The sequence below is a fragment of the Pongo abelii genome, chromosome 10 (assembly GCF_028885655.2).
Source record: "Pongo abelii isolate AG06213 chromosome 10, NHGRI_mPonAbe1-v2.0_pri, whole genome shotgun sequence".
Taxonomy (NCBI): Eukaryota; Metazoa; Chordata; class Mammalia; order Primates; family Hominidae; genus Pongo; species Pongo abelii.
Window position 1 is genome coordinate 69444324 of NC_071995.2, and position 6243 is coordinate 69450566.

At 39.5% G+C, this 6243-nt stretch overlaps 1 protein-coding gene across 2 annotated transcripts in view; it reads right to left on the reverse strand.

The window, feature by feature from the left end:
• Positions 1-5993, reverse strand: part of TSPAN8 (tetraspanin 8) — a 293681-nt gene extending 287688 nt beyond the window's left edge. Inside the window, exon 1 of one of the 2 annotated variants that reach the window (XM_054526571.2) lies at positions 5035-5993. The gene's annotated coding sequence lies outside the window, so the exon portion shown is untranslated. Of the gene's footprint in view, positions 1-4720 lie in introns of both variants that reach the window. The other variant, XM_054526566.2, reaches the window with a different exon arrangement.
• Between the last annotated feature and the right edge of the window lie 250 nt (positions 5994-6243).

Sequence of the window (6243 nt, forward strand, 5' to 3'; positions counted from 1 at the left end):
GCCAGCAGAAGGCCCACCCCATGAGCCCCCATGCCAGGCCAGCCCCCACAGCTTTAATCTCCAGTCCCTACCCACAGACTCAGCATCCAGGCCCAATGCTAGGCCAGGCCAACCCCTTTGGCCCCAGGCTCCAGGTCTTTCCCAGCACCAGGCTAACCACCATACCTCAGGCTCTGAGCTATTGCCTGCAGCCCCAGGCTCCAGGCCAAACCCTGTGGTTCCAGGTTTCAGGCCCACCCAGCTATCCCATGTAGCTCAAGCTGTGCACCAGCTTCTGTAGCCTCAGGAATGAAGATGGCACCTGTGGACTCAGGCTTTAAGCCCACCACAGCTCCATGCCAGCCCCCACAGCCCCAGGCTCTAGTGGATCCGTGATCCAGGCACACCCCAGTGGACTCAGATTCCATGCCCAACATTACAAGCACTAGGCGCACCCACCTACTCACCCAAGTATCAGGCTAGCTGCCTAAGGATTCCAAAAGCAAGCTTTCCATAGACCCCGCCAGCCAACCTGCCCAGAATCTCTTAAACAGCTTACTGGTGAAGGGCTTGCCAATCTGTAAAGACTGGAAGAGGTGCCTGCTTCTTCAAACAAACATCAACATAAGACCAAAAGGATCATGAATAATCAGGAAAACATGACACCACCAAAAGAACAAAATTAGTCACCAATAACTGACCTTAAAGAAATGGAGATCTACAAATCACCTGACAAAGATTTCAAAATAATCATCTAAAAGAAACTCAGTGAGCTACAAGAGAACCCAGATAGACAACTAAACAACATTAAGAAAATAATACATGAAGAAAATGAGAGGTTCGATAAAGAGATAGAAACAATAAAAAAGAAGCAAACATAAATTCTGGATTTGCAGAATACTGTGACTGAATTGAAGAAAACAAAAGCCATAAAGAGCTTCAACAGCAAACTCAATCAAGCATAGAAATAATTAGCAAGCTCAAAGACAAGTCATTTAAAATTATTCAGTCAGAGGAACAAGTATAAAATAAAAGAAAAAGACTGAAGAAAGTCTAAGGGACTTACGAAGCATCACTAGACCTGTTTAAAAGAAATGCTAAAGGGATTTCTTCAAGTTGAAATTAAAGAATGCTAACAACATGAAAACCTATGAATGTATAAAACTCACTGTAAAAGTAAAAAATCATCAAATATAGATACTCTAATATTGTAATGGTGGTTCATAAATCACCATTAACTCTAGGATAAAAGTTAAAAGATAAAATATTAAAAATACCTATAGCTACAATAATTTGTAAGTGAATAAGCAATAAACAAAATTCAATTATGTAACTTATAGCATCAATAAGATAAAATGTGGGTGAGAAGTTAAAGTGTAGAGGTTTTGTATGCAGTCAAGTTATTATCAGCTTAAAACAGACTATTATAAGATATTTTATGTAAGCCTTATGGTAACCACAAAAATAAATACCTGTAGTAGATACCAAAGAGATACAGAATGAAATCAAAGCATGCCACTATTAAAAAATTATCAGATCACAAAGGAAGACAGCAAGAGAAGAAGAAAAGAACAAAGAAACTACAAAATAGTCAGACAACAATTAATAATGTGGCAATAGTAAATCCATACCTATCAATAATTTATTTATATAAATAGATTAAATTCTCCTATCAAATACTTCGAGTAATGAAATGGATAAACAAAATGAAAATCTAACAATATGCTGCCTACAAGAGACTCATTTTAGTTTTAAGGACTCACAGGCTGAAAGTGAAGAGATGGAAAAAGAAGATATTCAATGTGAATGGTAAGCAAAAGAGATCAGGGTAGTCATATCAGACAAAATAGACTTGAAGTAAAAAAAAAACTGTCACAAAAGACAAAGAAATTCATTATAAAATGATTAAGGGGTCAATACATTAAGACAATATAATGATTGTAAATGTATATGTACTCAGTATGTGAGAACCTAAATATATAAGGCAAATATTAAGAGAATAGAGAGGAGACATAGAAAGCAATACAATAATAATAGGAAACTTCAGCATTCTACTTTTAATGATGAATAGATGATCCACACAGAAAATCAGTAAGGAAACAGCAAACTTTGACAACACTGTAGACCAAATGGACCTAAAAGACATGTACAGAACATTCTATCCAACAGCAGCAGAATATATATTACTCTCAAGCACACATGAAACATTCTCCAGGACAGATCATATGTTAGGCAATAAAACAAGTCTTCAGAAATTTAAGAAGACTGAGATTATATTGAGCCCATTTCTGACCAATCAATAAAGGGAGAAAAATTGAATCTTCACAAATATGTGGAAATCAAGCAACACACTGATGAACAACCAAGTGATCAAAAAAGAAACTAAAAAAAAATCTTTATACAAATGAAAATGGAAATCACAACATAACAAAACTTATAGAATACAGCCAAAGCAGTTCAAAGAGGAAAGTTTACAACAATAAACGCTTACAGTAAGAAAAAAGAAAAACCTCAAATCAACAACTTAAATTTATACCTCAGGGAACTAGAAAAAGAGCAAACTAAGCCCAAAGTTAGCAGAAGAAGGGAAATAATGAAAGACAGAGCAGAAATAAATGAAAAAGAGACTAGAAAAACAATAAAAAGATCAATAAAACCAAGATATGGTTTTTTTGAAAGAACAAACTTGACAAATTTTTACCTAGAATAAGTAGGAGGGAAAAGAAAAGACTCAAATAATTAAAATTGTAAATGAGAAACATTATGACTGATACCCCAGAAATACAAAGGATCAAAGAGACTGCTATGAACAGTTATATGCCAACAAATTGAATACTAAAAAAATGGATAAATTCGAGCTTGCAGTGATCCAAGATTGCACCACTGCACTCCAGCCTGGGCAACAGAGCGAGACTCAATCTCAAAAAAAAAAAAATGGATAAATTCCTAAAAATATACAAACTATCAAGTCTGAAACATGAAGAAATAGGAAATATGATCACAATAACAGCAAGTAAGAAGATTAAATCAATAATTGAAGACCTCCCAGCAAAGAAAACCCAAGGACCTAATGGCTTTATTGGTGAATTATATCAAACATTTAAAGGAAAACTAACATTGATCCTTCTCAAACTCAAGAATATTGAAGAGGAGAGAACACTTTCAAACTCATTTTACGAGGTCAGCATTACCTCGATAGTAAAAAAAAAAATTACAGGCCAATATTGCTGATGAACATAATGGCAAAATACTAACAAACTGAATTCAACAGCACATTAAAAGGATTATTCACCATAATCATGAGGGATTTATACCTGGGATGCAAGGATGGTTCAACACATGCAAAACAATAAATATGATACACCACATGAACAGAATGAACAGTAAAAGTTATATAATCATCTCAACAGATGTACAAAAACAACGAAATTCAACATTTTCTCAAGATAAAAACTCTCAATAAATTAGGTATAGAAGAAATGTACCTCAGCACAGCAAAAAACATATATGACAAGCCCATAGCTAACATAATACTCAACAGTGTAAAGTTAAAAACTTTTCTTCTACAATCAAGAACAAAACAAGGGGCCGGGCATGGTGGCTTATGCCTGTAATCCCAGCACTTTGGGAGGCCAAGGCGGGCAGATCACGAGTCAGGAGATCGAGACCATCCTGCCTAACATGGTGAAACCCCATCTCTATGAAAAATACAAAAAAAAAAGTAGCCGAGCATGGTGGCAGGCACCTGTAGTCCCAGCTACTCAGAAGACTGAGGCAGGAGAATGGTGTGAACCCGGGAGGCAGAGCTTGCAGTGAGCCGAGATCACGCTACCACACTCCAGCCTGGGCGACACAGCAAGACTCCATCTCAAAAAAATAAATAAATAAAACAAGACAAAGATGCCCATTCTTGCCACTTCCATTCCACATAGTGCTGGGAGTTCTAGCCAGAGCAATTAGGCAAGAGAAAGAAAAGGCATCCACACTGAAAAGGAAGATGTTAAATTGTTCCTGTTTACAGATAACATAATCTTTTATGTAGAAAACCCTTAAGACTACATGAAAAAACTATTAGAACCAATAAGTAAATTCAATAAAGTCACTGAATACAAAATCAACATGCAAAAGTCAGTGGCATTTCTATACACTAAGAACAAACGATCTGAAAAAAAGAAATCAAATAAAAACTCTACAATAGCATCAGAAAAAATTAAAAATACTTAAGAATAAATTTAACCAGAAGCTGAAAGATCTGTACATTGAAAACTGTAGAACAGGGGTGAAAGAAATTGAAGAAAACAAATAGATGGAAAGATATCTCATGTTCACTGGTTGGAAGAATTAATATTGTTAAAATGTCTTTGCTACCCAAAGCAATCCACAAATTTAACACACTTCCTATCAAAATTCCAATGGCATTTTACAGAAATAGGAAAAACAATTCTAAAATTCATATGGAACTACAAAAGACCCTGAATAACCATAGCAACCTTGAATAAGTAAAGAAAGCTGGAGTCATCACACTACCTGGTTTCCACAAAATCTACCTGATCTGCGATAAAAGTATGAAGAACACGTGCAGGGAAAGGACAGTCTGTTCAATAAATGGTGTTGGCGAAGCTGGATATCTATATGCAGAAGAATGAAAGTAGTTTCTCATACGATATACAATAATCAACTCCAAATTGATTAAAGACTTAAATATAAGATCTGAAACTGGGGAGATTTAAGAGTTTGTTACCAGAGGAACAGCTCCGGTCTACAGCTCCCAGCGCGAGCCACGCAGAAGACGGGTGATTTCTGCATTTCCATCTGAGGTACCGTGTTCATCTCACTATGGAGTGCCAGACAGTGGGCGCAGGTGAGTGGGTGAGTGCACCGTGCGCCAGCCGAAGCAGGGGCGAGGCATTGCCTCACTCGGGAAGCGCAAGGGGTAAGGGAGTTCCCCTTCCAGGGGTGACAGACGGCACCTGGAAAATCGGGCCACTCCCACCCGAATACTGTGCTTTTCCGACGGGCTTAGGAAAGGGTGCCCCAGGAGAGTATAGCCCACACCTGGCTCAGAGGGTCCTACGCCCACGGAGTCTCGCTGATTGCTAGCACAGCAGTCTGAGATCAAACAGCAAGTCGGCAGCGAGGCTGGGGGAGGGGCGCCCGCCATTGCCCAGGCTCGCTTAGGTAAACAAAGCAGCCTGGAAGCTTGAACTGGGTGGAGCCCACCACAGCTCAAGGAGGCCTGCCTGCCTCTGTAGGCTCCACCTCTGGGGGCAGGGCACAGACAAACAAAAAGACAGCAGTAACCTCTGCAGACTTAAATGTCCCTGTCTGACAGCTTTGAGGAGAGCAGTGGTTCTCCCAGCACGCAGCTGGAGATCTGAGAACGGGCTGACTGCCTCCTCAAGTGGGTCCCTGACCCCTGACCCCCGAGCAGCCTAACTGGGAGGCACCCCCCAGCAGGGGCAGACTGACACCTCACACAGCCGGCCAGGTACTCCAACAGACCTGCAGCTGAGGGTTCTGTCTGTTAGAAGGAAAACTAACAGAAAGGACATCCACACCAAAAACCCATCTGTACATCACCATCATCAAAGACCAAAAGTAGATAAAACCACAAAGATGGGGAAAAAACAGAGCAGAAAAACTGGAAACTCTAAAAAGCAGAGTACCTCTCCTCCTCCAAAGGAACGCAGTTCCTCACCAGCAACGGAACAAAGCTGGATGGAGAATGACTTTGACGAGCTGAGAGAAGAAGGCTTCAGACGATCAAATTACTCCGAGCTACGGGAGGATATTCAAACCAAAGGCAAAGAAGTTGAAAACTTTGAAAAAAATTTAGAAGAATGTATAACTAGAATAACCAATACAGAGAAGTGCTTAAAGGAGCTGATGGAGCTGAAAACCAAGGCTCGAGAACTACGTGAAGAATGCAGAAGCCTCAGGAGCCGATGCGATCAAATGGAAGAAAGGGTATCAGCCCTGGAAGATGAAATGAATGAAATGAAGCGAGAAGGGAAGTTTAGAGAAAAAAGAATAAAAAGAAACGAGCAAAGTCTCCAAGAAATGTGGGACTATGTGAAAAGACCAAATCTACGTCTGATTGGTGTACCTGAAAGTGATGGGGAGAATGGAAACAAGTTGGAAAACACTCTGCAGGATATTATCCAGGAGAACTTCCCCAATCTAGCAAGGCAGGCCAACATTCAGATTCAGGAAATACAGAGAACGCCACAAAGATACTCCTCGAGAAGAGCAACTCCAAGACAC